This window comes from Octopus bimaculoides, chromosome 28 (genome assembly GCF_046866305.1).
Source record: "Octopus bimaculoides isolate indiv1 chromosome 28, ASM4686630v1, whole genome shotgun sequence".
Taxonomy (NCBI): domain Eukaryota; kingdom Metazoa; phylum Mollusca; class Cephalopoda; order Octopoda; family Octopodidae; genus Octopus; species Octopus bimaculoides.
Genome location: NC_142955.1, coordinates 25,386,080 through 25,401,918, shown reverse-complemented (window position 1 = coordinate 25,401,918; position 15,839 = coordinate 25,386,080). Strand labels below are relative to the sequence as shown.

General features: G+C 39.4%; 1 long non-coding RNA gene across 4 annotated transcripts in view; it reads left to right on the top strand.

Moving 5' to 3' along the window:
* LOC128251131 (uncharacterized) overlaps positions 1 to 15,839 on the top strand; it is a 109,865-nt gene that overhangs the window by 39,280 nt on the left and 54,746 nt on the right. The window contains exon 3 of one of the 4 annotated variants that reach the window (XR_016238742.1): positions 3,998 to 4,130. The exons of 2 other annotated variants lie outside the window; for them this stretch is intronic. This is a non-coding gene — a long non-coding RNA (uncharacterized LOC128251131). Of the gene's footprint in view, positions 1 to 3,997; positions 4,131 to 15,839 lie in introns of those variants that run through there. One more of the 4 variants, XR_008266982.2, reaches the window with a different exon arrangement.

Sequence of the window (15,839 nt, the reverse complement as noted above, 5' to 3'; positions counted from 1 at the left end):
TTTTTTGCATCTGTGCTTGATTTGAGAAACATTTGGCTGCTATTTTTACCAGTTTGTGCAGCTAAGCAGTGGCTTGTGGTTCTCCCATGTTTGGCTCAACCAGATTTGATGAGCCAACAACAATAATGATTATGGTGATGTTGATGTTTTACCTTTTACTTGTTTCAGTCGTTGAACCTGGGCCATGCTGGGGCACTTGCCTTGAACAGTTTTTAGTCAAACAAATTGACCCTTGTCTTTTTTTTTTTTTTTTTTTTAAGCCTGCTACTTGTTCTATTAATTTCTTATTAGGATATAAACAAACCAACACTGGTTGTCCAGCAGTGGTAGGGAACAAACACAGTTACACACACACACACACACACACACACACACACACACACACACACACACACACACAGAGGTGTGGGTATGGCTGTATGGTAAAAAGCTTGCTTCCCAATCACATGGTTCTGGGTTCATTCCCAGTGCTTGGCTGACCAAAGCCTTGTGAGTGGATTTGATGGACAGAAACTGAAAGAAGCCTGTTGAATGTGTGTGTCCCCCACAACTGCTTGACAACTAGTTTTAGTGTGTTTATATTCCTGTAACTTAGTGGTTTGGCAAAAAAGAACCGATAGAATAAGTACCAGGCTTTAAAAAAAAAAAAAAACTCTATACTGGGGCCGTTTCATTCAGCTAAAGATTCTTCAAGGTGTTGCCCCAGCATGGCCGCAGTCTAGAGACTGAAACAAGCAGAAGATGCCAACAGGTTTTTGTCTTATCAAATCCAATCACAAAAGTTTTGCTTGGTGTGGAGATATAGCAGAAGACACTTTCCCCCTAGGTAGCATGCAGTAGGATTGAACCGGGAACTCTGTGGTTGGGAAGCAAACTTCTTACCACACAGCCATGCTTATGCTTGTGCTGTTGATGTTGTTGCCAGAGGTAAATATTTTAAATCTCGTTAGCCGTCCATCAATAATATAAATAAACATTTCAGAGGTCACCAAGTTGTCGTCCAGCAGTAATAATTACAGACTGGCAAAGGGCCAAACGAGAAGCAAACAGTATGTTTAGCATGGTCATGGTGTTTTTTTTTTGTGGTGTGTGTGTGTGTGTGTGTGTGTGTGTGTGTGTGTGTGTGTGTGTGTGATTTTTGGTGGGGTTTTTTTTTGTTTTGTTTTGAGTCAAGGTTTAGCTATTTCCTCATTGTCCTTGGTATGTATGTATGTGGGTGTGTACATGTCTGTGTGTTTGTGTGTATGTGGCTGTGTTTGTGTGTATATGTGGGTATGTGTGTGTGTGTGTGTATGTGGGTATGTGTGTATATGTAGGGGGTGCATATGTTTGTATATGTGGCTGTGTTTGTGTGTATATGTGGGTATGGGTATATGTGTTTGTATATGTGGGTATGTGTGTGTGTATATGTGGATATGTGTATGGGTATGTGTGTATATGTGGTGGGGTGTATATGTTTGTATATGTGGCTGTGTTTGTGTGTATGTGTAGGCGTGTGTATGTGTGTATATGCAGGTATGTGTACATGTGTTTGTATATTGGGGTATGTGTATATGTGTTTGTATAGGGGGGTATGTGTGTATAAGTGTGTGGGTATATATCGGTGTATATGTATGGTTGTATGTTGTTTTTTTTTGTGTGTGTATGTTTGTGTGCGTGTGTATGTGTTGTATGTTTGTGTAAGTGTCTGTGTTTGTATGAATGTGTACATGTAAGTGCGTATGTTTGGTTGTGTGTTTGTTTGATTGTAAGGGTTAGGGAGCCAAATGAGACATGGCTTAGTTTCCTTTGGGTTTTCACTTGTTGTTTGGGGGTAGAGACAGGGAGCTGGATGATGCATAATATTTCTTTTTATAATTTTTTTTTTTTTTGTTAAATATCCTTTTGTTTTCATTTTCCTTTTTTGGGAAATTTATATTTAGCATTTTATTTGTGTTGTTTTGTTAGCCTTGATCATCACTCTCTGACTGAGCAGACAGAACTATAATCACAGGCATTCCAACCATGACCATTCAGTCTATTTTGAGACTTATGTCTTGGACCACATTATTCAATAGCTTTTCAGAATGTGATTTGAAGAAGACCTGGCTGTTATTTCTACCAGCTCTAGTTACCATGTAGGGCCCCTCCCACCTCATTGGTTCATGCATACATATTGTTGTTGGCACTCCGTCGCTTTCGACGTCGAGGGTTCCAGTTGATCCGATCAACGGAACAGCCTGCTCGTGAAATTAACGTGCAAGTGGCTGAGCACTCCACAGACACGTGTACCCTTTAAACGTAGTTCTCGGGGATATTCAGCGTGACACAGTGTGACAAGGCTGACCCTTTGAATTACAGGCACAACAAAAACAGGAAGAAAGAGTGAGAGAAAGTTGTGGTGAAAGAGTACAGCAAGGTTCGCCACCATCCCCTGCCGGAGCCTCGTGGGGCTTTAGGTGTTTTCGCTCAATAAACACTCACAACACCCGGTCTGGGAATCGAAACTGCGATCCTATGACCGCGAGTCCGCTGCTCTAACCACTGGGCCATTGCGCCTCCACTTGCATACATATAAACATAGCAGAATGGTAAGGAGTGATTTGAAGGAGATTTGGCTGCTATTTCCAGTAAGTCTAACTACCATGGAAAAGTCTCTCTTGTTGGCTCAGATGTACCTACATACATAAGATAGTAGGGCATGATTTGAGGGAGATTTGGTTGCTTTTTTTATCAGGTGTAGATCATGTTGTGGTCTTCCTTATTTGCTCATATACCATATGTACATAAGACAGTATGATGTGATTATTTAAGGACGATTTGGTTGCTATTTCTATCTGCTCTAGCTACTGTTCAGAAGCCTCCCTTGTTGGCTCATATGTATATATATATATATGTAGGGAATGATTTGGAGGAAATTTGGCAGCTATTTTTAACAGGTCTGTCTACCATATAGAGATCTACCTTGTTGGCTCAAACATGCATATTTATATATACATAAATCAGTATGGTATGAGTTAAGGGACATTTGATTGCTATTTCTTTTAGGTCTAGCTGTCATGTAGAGGTCTCCCTTGTTGACTAGACATAGACATATATACATACATAAGACTGCTGGGTGTGGTTTTGGGGAAGCTAGGCTGATATTTCTGACTGCTCCATCTACCACATAGAGGTCTCCCTCATTAACCCATACATATGTACATATATAAGACAGTAGAATATAATTTAAAGGAATATTTGGCTGCTATTTTTAATAGGTTTATCAGCCCTGCAGGCACCTCCCCTGTTGGTTCATGCATGCATACATATATAAGCTGTATGGTATAATTTGAGATAGATTTGGCTGCTGTTTCTACCAGGTCTAGCTACCATGTGGACATCTTGTTTGCTCATGCATGTATATATACATATGTAAGACAGTATGATGAGATTCAAGGGAAATTTAGCTGCTATTTCTACCAGCTCAAGCTATCATGTAGAGGTCCCCCTTGGCTCATACATACACATATACATATTATAAGACAGTAGCGTGTCGTTTGAGGGAGATTTAACTGGTGTTTCTATAAGACCAAGCGACCACTTCAAGGCTTGCAGTTCAACAGTTGAAAGTAATACTGCTTTAGTTGTTGTTACATGTTCGGTAGTGAATAATAGTGTTTGCTACAAATACAGGCCAATAAACCAGCTGGGGGAGATTTTTTTGTTTTCAGGTTAAAAAAAAAAAAAAAAAAAAAAGCTGAAATAAGGATAATTACATTGGTAGATACACAGGTAGGTAGGTAGGTAGGTAGGTAAGTAGGACAGATGTTGAGGTAGCTGTTTTTTTGTTTTTCTCTGAAGGACAAGAATGCTAGGATGTGTGAGGTGTGAGATGTTAATCAGGCAGACGTAATGAACCCATAGCATAATTGTAAAATACATAAAAATAGTTTTTTTTTTTGTTTTTTTTTTTTTAGGCAGGAGGCCAACTTTTTTGTTTGCTTTCATTTTTTTTTTTCTTCTCTTTTCTTTGTAGGGGAAATCTAAAGATGGTTAGATGGGTGACTTACTGGGACAGTTTTCAAGTGATTAAGGGTTGAAAAATTTGACCCTTTTTTTTCTTTTTTTTTTCTGTAGGGACAATGTAATCTTTGAAAGATGAAGAAGGGTAAAAAAAATTTGAGCCAGTCTTTTTCTTTTCTTTTTTTTTTGCTTTTTTGTAGGGAAAACAGGAAAACATGGATCAGTGGTTCTCAGCTGAGGTCCATATGGTCCTTGAGTCCATATCACCCTTAAGGGTCCATACAAGATTTAGTTGTTAAAATTTATGTGCACTAAATTGGTTATATTTTCTACAATGCCCAAAATATTTTAACGAGTGGCTATGTGGTAAGTAGCTTGCTTACCAACCACATGGTCCGAGTTCAGTCCCACTACGTGTCACCTTGGGCAAGTGTCTTCTACTATAGTCTCGGGCCAACCAAAGCTTTGTGAGTGGATTTGGTAGACGGAAACTGAAAGAAGCCCGTTATATATATATATATATATATATATGTATGTGTGTGTATATGTTTGTGTGTCTGTGTTTGTCCCCCCAACTTCGCTTGACAACCGATGCTGGTGTGTTTACGTGCCCGTAACGTAGTGGTTCGGCAAAAAGAGACCAATAGAATAAGTACTAGGCTTCCAAAGAATAAGTCCTGGGGTCGATTTGCTCGACTAAAGGCGGTGCTCCAGCATGGCTGCAGTCAAATGACTGAAACAAATAAAAGAGTAATTCCCCAAAATATTTAATTACAAAAGTACAAAAATATTTTTTTAACCCTTTAGCTTTTAAACTGACCATATCTGCCCAAATAGTCTACCTGTTTTATGGTCAAACTGTCAAAATCTGGCCTCTTGCACCTACCCGACAATGTCATTCTAAAAACACAATCACATCATTGAAATCTCAAAGCTGTGGGATAATACTTAATTAATTCAAAGTAATGCAAATTAATAAGCATTAAATTTGATTATGGATTTATTGCTGCATTTTGTCCCCTCTTTTAACCCTACATGAAGGGTTGTAGTGTCCCTTAGCACTATATTCAATAAGTCAACTTCTTATATTATCCAGATAAACTTGTCTTCACAAGCATTTAGGCTCAAAGCCGACATTAATCTTTTTTCATAAGCATTGGAGCATGACACGCTCTTCACAAACACAGGTTAGTGAGATAGTTGCGATCTGTAAACAGTTCTGCGCAGGAACTGGAATGAGAATTATGGACACGCAATGCACATGTGCACACTGAATTCATAAAGACAAAGAGAATACAAAAAACGCTGTGCACATGTCAAAATAAAACAGAAGAGTTGGATAAAACAAGTTATATGATGGTCTGCATTCCATGTCTGACACATTGTGTTTGGCAATGTGAGATGGATGGAATATGTACACTTGTAGATGGACAGTGCAATCAAGAGATATCAATACAAGACACAGTTAAAGACCTTTGCTCAAACGAAATACCACTAAGCATTTCGCCCTGTATGCTAATGTTTCTGTCAGCTCACCGCCTTAGAAATCATATTTATTGATGGAAGACTGTCAAGGGTCACTGGAAGAAAGCTTGAGGGACATGTACACACCTGGGAGTGGGGATTGAGAATTGCTGATGTTGAGGCTCCTCTTGTTGACTCAAACTCATCTTGGATATATAATATCTAAGCTCATTTCTAGCAGGATCCACAAAAAAATGGTAACCCTTAACTGGAATTTCATATCTGGCACCTGTGCCAACCTCTCCTTCATTGACTGAGGACTGAACAAGAGCCAGTCCGGCGGCACTGACAACGATCATCATCATCATTTAACGTCCGCTTTCCATGCTAGCATGGGTTGGACGATTTAACTGGGGACTGGCGAAGCGGATGGCTACACCAGGCTCCAATCTGATCTGGCAATGTTGCTACAGCTGAATCACGCTCGAATATTGTTTTTCACATGCCACCAGTACATGTGCTTGTAAGGTGACGCTGGCAACAATCAAGCTCGAATGGTGATTTTTGACAACAATGATGATGGTCTTGATGATGGTGATGGTAATGAAACATCTTCCCATTATTAATTCTTAACGATTATATCTATAGGATTATGAAGATCCCTTTGTAAGTATGTGGTTTTGGGATCTGGTCTCACCATGGAATACCTTGGGAAAGTTTTGGTATTTGGGGAGTAAAAATTTGGTGGACTGGACGGAATATGGTATGGAACATCACCAGAGGTAGAAACCAATCCTCTTATTGATTGGAAGAGTTAATCTAATGCCTGGATTAACACCTGGCTACTTTTTGGATGTCTTTGACAGAGTTTCCCTTCTCGTCCCTCTGCACCTGTATTGTCAAGAGCATTGGCGGTGGGGGGGTGGGGCCAAGTCTGTGGGACTGTGTGTGTGGGTGAGTAATAAATGCAATATTGCAAATGTACTGCTTTCTTCTATAGTAATCTATGTGTCTTGGTGTCTCCTCCCCCCCACACCTCACTGTTTTCTACCTCCCCCCCCCGCACATATGCCACATTACCACTGCCACCGACACCACCAGTCTCCATGTCTATGAAAAAAAAAAAAAGGTCAGGGGCTTATCGCCTTCCTTCTCTGACGAAGCAGAAATAATATAAAACAAACAAACAAACAAACAAACAAACACCCAAAACTAAATATCTCATCAAATTCCTTTAACATGATGAATATTATGATTAATTTTTAATAGTTAGGGTTGAACTAACCTTTTCCCCCATTTTTCTATAAATACATATTGATTCTTCTTCGTGTTGTACTAAACTAGTTTCCTTTAGTTACTGCTAGCTGCCAGCATTTTCATACCGTTATACCTCTGTGTCACTCATTTTCTTTCTCTCACCCCATTTTCCTCTCTTTCTCCCCCCCCCCAACTCTCCCTCTCTCACTCTGTCTCCCTTTTAGTGTTTGCCTTTCAATTGTCTTACTCTCACCTCTCTCTCTGTCTCTCTCTCTGTCTGTCTCTCTCTCTCTCTCCATATATATACATATTTATATATATATGTATATGTGTATATATCCCTTCATATTGTGTTTTCTGTTTATCTATGTACCTCTCTCTCTCTATTGCTCTTACTTTATTACTCATTCTCTTTCTCCCTCTCTCCTCCCTCCCTCCCTCTTCTCTCAGTCTGCATCTCTTTTACGCTGTTTCTCCCCATTCATATATTTACTCTGGCAAACACTTTGTCTTTGACACTGTTTAGCTATCTACCCATCCATCCATCCATCCATCCATCCATCACTCACACCGTATCTCCTTTCTCTCTCTCTCTCTCTCTCTCTCTCTCTCTCTCTCTCTCTCTCTCATTTACTCACTCTCTGTCTTTCTTTCACTTTCTGTCTATCTGACCCACTCTCTATCTCTCACCTACACTTTATCTCTTTCGCCCTATCTCTCACTCACCCACTCACTCATGCTGTGTGTGTGTGTCTCTCTCTCTCTCTCTCTCTATATATATATATATATATATATATATATGTGTGTGTGTGTGTGTGTGTGTGTGTGTGTGTGTGTGTGTTTCTCTCTCTCACACACATACTGTCTCAGAAACTGCCTGACCTAGGTTATGTTATATAGTAAACATCTCTGTAACATTTTTGGAATGATTGATTTTTGTTGACTTTACAGAAATTCCTGTATTGACTCTAAATACCATATTATTGTTTCTGTGTCATTAACTGTACAAGTGATGGCCTATTTTCCTCTTTTCTCAATAACTCACACACAGCCAGGCAGCAAAACAGTTAGTCCAACAATCACGCAGTTATGATTAGAGTGAGAATTCTTTTTACCCATCATCAGCTTATTCTAATAAGAGACTTTTAGTACATCAATTCATTAGAAAACAAAAAAAAAGAAAATCCCAGTTTTGGTTTTGAGTTATCTCCCTTGCTTTTGCTTGGTTTTCTTAAGCATTGTTTGACAATGTTTACCTCTCACCTCACTGTATAGGTTTAGTGTTTGATTAAAGGTATCATATTGGTGTTGTCTCATCTCAGTACATCTTTCAATTGCACTGAGGAGATACATCCTCTCCACGGGTATCACTCTATCATCAGCACAATCTATCATCAGACTGGTATCATTTTAAAGGGAATCAATTAAGCTGGTTGCACATCATTCTCTCTCCCCCTCTCTCTCCCTCTCTCTCCCCCCTTTCTCTCATGGTTCATCTATGTATGTATTGTGGAGGTGCAATGGCCCAGTGGTTAGGGCAGCGGACTTGCGGTCCTAGGATCGCGGTTTCGATTCCCAGACCGGGCATTGTGAGTGTTTATTGAGCGAAAACACCTAAAGCTCCACGAGGCTCCAGCAGGGGATGGTGGCGAACCCTGCTGTACTCTTCCACCACAACTTTCGCTCACTCTATCTTCCTGTTTCTGTTGTGCCTGTAATTCAAAGGGTCAGCCTTGTCACACTCTGTGTCACGCTGAATATCCCCCGAGAACTACGTTAAGGGTACACGTGTCTGTGGAGTGCTCAGCCACTTGCACGTTAATTTCACGAGCAGGCTGTTCCGTTGATCGGATCAACTGGAACCCTCGACGTCGTAAGCGACGGAGAGCCAACAACAACAACAACATCAACATCATCATCATTTAACATCCGCCTTCCTTGCTGGTATGGGTTGGATGGTTTGACTAGGTCCACTCTGCTGAGTGGTTGGTGTTAGGAAGGGCAGTCTGGTGCAGGCTTCTGCATGGCTGGCCCTTATCAAACCGTCACACCCATGCTAGCATGGAAGGAAGGCATTAAACAATGATGATGATATTTATTAGATATATTAGATATATTAGATTTTTATGGCGAAATCATATATACTGACAGAAAATTCAGTCAGGAATCTGCGAAAGTTGAGCCAGTCTTAACTAACGAGGCAACGGAAATTGCCGAAAATGACCATTTAGTATAAAGAATTCTCAATTGGAGTTTTCGAGTGATTATAGTCCCTCTCAGTATATATGTAAACAACTATGTACTTTGGCTACAACATTAGAGCATTTTAGCTCTTATTTCTAGCAATGTAGTTGTTTCTAATACCTTAGTCATATTTAGTGACAATTATAATTTTCCTTTTTGGTAAAACCTTGCAAATTGCTGCATATATTAATATCATCATCATCGTTTAACGTCCACTTTCGATGATGATAATATATACAGCAATTTGCAATGTTTTACCAAAAAGGAAAATTATAATTGTCACTAAATATGACTAATATATATATATATATATATATACATTAATTTATATATAGCTTTCATTACTAAACACCATTTTATTATTCCACTGTGTCCTTTGTTGTTTCAAACACTGATTAATGTTTATGTTAGTACATTACTTGACAAAAGAAAGATATGTATGTCATATATACCATTATATATATATATATTTTTTTTGTCTTGGAACAAAAGACAAATATTGATATATTTATTAAGGTGGCGTTTGGTACATAACAAGACAAATGCATACTGGGATATTAAGATATTTACTATGTTAGACAATTGTTATTGGTGTATTAAGATGGCATATGGAATACAACAAAAAAAAATGCATTTGTATCATAAGATAGTATTTGGAACATAACAAGACAATTGTATATAGTTATAGGTGCAGGTGTGGCTGTGTGGCATGAATTATGCGTCCCAACCACATGGTTCCAGGTTCAGTCCCACTGCGTGGCACCTTGGGCAAGTGTCTTCTACTCTAGCCTCAGGCCAACCAAAGCCTTGTGAGAGGATTTGGTTGACGGAAACTGGAAGAAGCTCGTTGTGTGTATATATATCTGTGTGTGTGTGAATGAAATCCTTTCTGTTGCTTCAGGATGTTTTATCAGTGAAGTCTTTTTTCGATTTAGGACACAGCACATGGGCTCTTTTTGTGTTGCTCTTCTTGCCTGTTTTCTGTTGTAGGATGTTAGGTTGTTTGTTAGCACTTCTTGTTGTTCTTGTTCTCGTTGCCCTGATTACCTTGTTTAACCCATGCTGCCACCTTCTTCTTTTTCTGTTTTCTTTTCTTTCTTTTTCTTTTTTTTTTTTTTATCCATTTTGTTGTTTTTTGCCTTTCTTTTTTTTCTTCTTTACTGATATGCAATTGGGATTGGTTTCTGATTGTCCCACTTTCAGTTCTTCTACTCCACATTATTATTATTTCCACTCTTAACATCTGTGAGTTTGTCCCATTTCTCTCTCTTAACTTCACCTCTCTCTCTCTCTCTCCCTCTCTCTCTCTCCCTCTCTCTCTCTGCTTGTCTCTCTCCCTTTCTTAGCTTTCCTCTCTGCTCCTCTCTCTGCCTTTTCTCTCTTTTTACTTCTCTCCCTCTCTGCTTGTCTCTCTCTCTCTACTTCTCTCTCTCTCTCTACTTCTCTCTCTCTCTCTACTTCTCTCTCTCTCTCTACTTCTCTCTCTCTCTCTACTTCTCTCTCTCTCTCTACTTCTCTCTCTCTCTCTCTCTCTACTTCTATCTCTCTCTACTTCTATCTCTCTCTACTTCTCTCTCTCTCTCTACTTCTCTCTCTCTCTCTCTACTTCTCTCTCTCTCTCTCTCTACTTCTCTCACTCTCTCTACTTCTCTCTCTCTCTCTCTCTACTTCTCTCTCTCTACTTCTCTCTCTCTCTACTTCTCTCTCTCTACTTCTCTCTCTCTCCTTCTCTCTCTCTCTCCTTCTCTCTCTCTCTCTACTTCTCTCTCTCTCTACTTCTCTCTCTCTCTACTTCTCTCTCTCTCTACTTCTCTCTCTCTACTTCTCTCTCTCTCTACTTCTCTCTCTCTCTACTTCTCTCTCTCTCTACTTCTCTCTCTCTCTACTTCTCTCTCTCTCTACTTCTCTCTCTCTCTACTTCTCTACTTCTCTCTCTCTCTCTCTACTTCTCTCTCTCTACTTCTCTCTCTCTACTTCTCTCTCTCTACTTCTCTCTCTCTACTTCTCTCTCTCTACTTCTCTCTCTCTACTTCTCTCTCTCTACTTCTCTCTCTCTCCCTACTTCTCTCTCTCTCCCTACTTCTCTCTCTCTCCCTACTTCTTTCTCTCTCTCTACTTCTCTCTCTCTCCCTACTTCTCTCTCTTTCTCCCTCTTTTTTAAAATTTATTTTTCTGTATTTTTTCTCTCTTGTCTCTCATTCTAAGTTTATTTCCCTCTCAGATTTTTTCTTCTCAAACTTCCATTTTCTCTCTCCCTGTTGGGTATCTCTCTGTCTGTCTGTCAGTCTCTTCTTATTTTCTGTCTCTCTGTCTCTCTCATTTCTGTCCCATTTTCTGTTTATTTGTCTGTCTCTTTCTCTCTCTACCTCTCATTTTCTTTCTGTCTGTCTGTCTGTCGCTCTCTATCTCTCTCTCTCTCTCTCTCCCTCCCTCTCCCTATCTCTGTCTCCCATCCCTCTCCCTCCTTTCGCCCTCTCACTCCCTTTCTCTCTCTCTCTCTCTCCCCATCTCCCACCTCCACTCATCCTCCTCCCTTCCCTGCAAATCAGTCACATTGCACTTCACCCATCTGATTATCTTACCTTAGATCATTCTTACCATCTGTCTTAGCAATATTTATCTTTTCCTTACCTTTTACTGTTATTTCATTGTCCCCCCCTCTTTATAATAATAACAAACACAAACCTGACAGTTCCACTTACCCCACTTTCTTCTTGTTACATAAACCTGCCAACTGATTCTGGTTACCATTCTACAAGAGTTTTCCTTTCTTTTTTTCCGTCTTCTTGGTCCCTTACTTGACTCTGTAAATCCTTTGCTATGAGTTTTCTGTTGAAAATATCTTCTATGTTTTACTTGTTGTGGCCATGCTGGGGGCACCACCTTGAAGTACTTTTAGTCAAATGAATTAACCTTAGTACTTATTTGGGATCTTGTTCAAAACGGGGGCACCAGTATTTTCTTAACGAAACACTTTGAAACTTGGGACACTGGTAGAATGTGTCATATAAAACATCTTTTTCTCTTAGTCTTCTTAACAAAAAAACGTACATCGCAAGTTATTTCATGTTAAAGTTGTCGTATTTCTGTAATTTCAACCAATCACTGACGTCTATTCAGCTCAATAGAGTTACTGCTGGCCGGTCATAAAAATGTTATTCCCTGTGACCTATTTCATCCGGTTTAATTGTAATTTATACGCATATATTGTTTATATAATAAATTACGCTGTGCGTATCTATGTGTGTAACAATTTTAGAGTTCGGATTCTAGAGTTAGGGTTAGTTTTAGGGTTAGGAGTTAGGGTTAGAACTAACGGGGATTAATATGATATACACCGTTACAGCGCTAACTGTTTTCAACTGAATAGACGTCAGTGATTAGTAGAAATTATCGAAATAAGACAATTTTTTACATGAAATAAATTCAAATACAAAAATTTTTTTCTGTTCTATAATACAAAATAGATAAGTATACGAAGTTTGAAAGTCTTTCCGTACCAAAAACACTACGTAAAACATAAATGAAAACTGGCGCCCCCGTTTTGAACAAGATCCCTTATTTGTTATTTTTGTAAAGTTTGGTACTTATTCTATAGGTCTTTTTTTACTGAACCGCTAAGTTACGGGGATGTAAACACACCAACACTGGTTTGTCAAGTGATTGTACACACACACACACACACACACACACACACACACACACACACACACACACACACACACACACACACACACACACACACACACACACACACACACACACACACACACACACACACACACACACACACACACACACACACACACACACACACACACACACACACTCACACACACACAATTGGGCTTCTTTCAGTTGCTGTCTATCAAATCTACTCATTGCAGCCGCCAATGGTGCAGACGACCCAAATGATAATAAAAATGGTTTCCAATTTTTGCATAAAATCAGCTATTTTGCAGGAGAGGGTAAGTCGATTACATCGACCCCAGTGTTAAACTGGTACTTATTTTATCGAATCTAAAAGTATGAAGGGTAAAGTCAACCTTGGTAAAATTTGAACTCAAAATTTTGTGGCACTCTGTCAGTTACGACGTCGAGGGTTCCACCTTGATGATCTGATCAATGGAGCAACCTGCTTGTGAAATTAACGTGCAAGTGCACCCTTAACGTGCAAGTGCACCCTTAACATGCAAGTGCACCCTTAACGTAGTTCTCGGGGATATTCAGCGTGACACAGAGTGTGACAAGGCTGACCCCTTTGAATTACAGGCACAACAGAAACAGGAAGAAAGAGTGAGAGAAAGTTGTGGTGGAAGAGTACAGCAGGGTTTGCCACCATCCCCTGCTGGAGCCTCGTGGAGCTTTAGGTGTTTTTGCTCAATAAACACTCACAACGCCCGGTTTGGGAATTGAGACCGCAATCCTACAATCGCGAGTCCGCTGCCCTGACCACTGGGCCATTGAGCCTCCATTCTCGGAGTATAAAGAGGAATGAAATGCTGTTGAGCATTTTGTCCAGTGTATTAACAATTCTGACAGTTCACCACCTTAATAATAATAATAATAATAATAATAATAATCCTTTCTACTATAGGCACAAGGCCTGGAATTTGCAGGGAGGGGACTAGTTGATTACATCAATCCCAGTATTTTACTGAGACTTGTTTTATTGACCCCGAAAGGATGAAAGGCAAAGTCGACGTTGGCAGAATTTGAACTCAGAATGTGAACACGGATGAAATACTGTTAAGCATTTTGTCTAACATACTAATGATTCTGCCAGCTCACTGCCTTGATAATAATAATAATAATAATAATAATAATAATAATAATAATAATAATAATAATAATAATAATAATTCTTTTATTGGCCGCAAGAGCCAGTATAAATATATATAAAAGGACATGCAACAGCATAAAAGACGACACAAGATGATACAAAGGGTTTTATAACATGTAAACATTAGAAAACAATAAAAATTAAACCAATTGGGGGTGGCACTTATAGAAACAGCAGTTAAATCTTCCTCAAACGGCACACTACTGCCTTATCTATGTATGAGCCAAGGGGGACCTCTACATGCTAGCTTGAGCTGGTAGAAATAGAAGCTAAATTTCCCTTGAATTTCATCAGACTGTCTTATGTATGTATGTATATATATATATATATATATATATATATATATATATATATATATATATATATCAGTACTGCCTGACTGGCCCTCATGCCAGTAGCACATAAAAGTACCCACTACACTCTTGGAGTGGTTGGCGTTAGGAAGGGCATCCAGCTGTAGAAACTCTGCCAAATCAGGTTGGAGCCTGGTGCAGCCATCTGGTTTCACCAGTCCTCAGTCAAATTGTCCAACCCATGCTAGCATGGAAAGCAGACGTTAAACGACGACGATGATGATGATATTTGTACATTGATCAAATCAAATAAATCTAATAATGGAAAAGTAATGTTTCATATATGTCCATAAAAGTTTCTACATTCATTCATTTTTGCGATGAAGTTTTTCAGGAGGGATGTTCAAAGGAGGATTTTCGATGCACAAGGTTTTATGTATATGCATTAGGGCAGAAAGAGAGAGAGAGATAGAAAGATGCATAGGCCTTTATACTGGACTATTTAGAGAGAGAGAGAGAGAGAAAGAGAGTTTAAAAATCCAGTAGAGGTAGAATCAATAAAAATAAGTATTCTTTCCAGTGAGAGATAAATATCAGTTTAAATACACAACTGAAAGAGCTACTGGTAGTTTCATGCTTTTATGATACTTGAACAGGCATAGTTATAAAACCCGCCTTGTATCTTACAGCAATCTTTCAGGCTCTGTATATGCGTTTTAAATAAATTTTTTCTTATATATAATCAGAGCCTAAAAGATTGCTTTAAGAAACATGGCACATTTTATAAATAAGCCTGTTCAAGTATGAAACACTCACACACACACACACACACACACACACACACACACACACACACACACACACACACACACACACAGAGAGGCTTCTTTCAGTTTCCATCTACCAAATCCACTCCCAAAGACTTTGGTCAGCCCGAGGCTATAGTAGAAGACACTTGCACAAGGTGCCATGCAGTGGGGCCGAACCCGGAACCATGCGGTTGGGAAGCGAGCTTCTTACCACACAGCCACATGAACTTCTTAACCACACTGCTATGCCCACACTTGATAATTTTCTATTTTTGTTTTCATTTCTCATAAGGCATTTATAGTTTCAATGACTGTACTTTCTTAAAGAAAAACAAAATGAACTGTCTCAGATATCCAGTTTGTCTAATTGAGGTTAGGTTGAGTGAGTGGTTAATAAAGATCATGGTTAACCTTCTATTTTCTTCCTTGCTAATTTTTCTCCTTGTCCATGAGACAACAAGCAGCATAGCAGTTATTTGACTGTTTGGCTTTTTGCTTTCTCCCTTATTCCCACTCCCTGCCCTCCCTCCCTCCCTCCCTCTCTTGTTCTATCTTCCTTTCTCTCTCTTTCTCTTGCTCCATCTTCTCTCTCTCGTTCTATTTTCGATTCTCTCTTTCTCTTTTCTCTGTCTCTCTTTTTTGCTCTACCTCTTGTTCTTGAGCGAGACACTTTATTTCACATTACTCATCTGTAGAAATGAGTTGCAACGTCATTGGTGCCAAGCTGTATCGGCCCCTTTTGCCTTTCCCTTGGACAACATTGGTGGCTTGGAGGGTTGTATGCATGGTTGACTGCTGGTCTTCCATGAATCACCTTACTTAGACTTGTGCCTCAGAGGGGAACTATCTAGGTGCAATCCCTTGATTGTTCACTGCTGAAGGGGGTCTTTACCCATATATATATATATACAAGAATAAGGGCAGAGAATCGTCAATTAATAATAG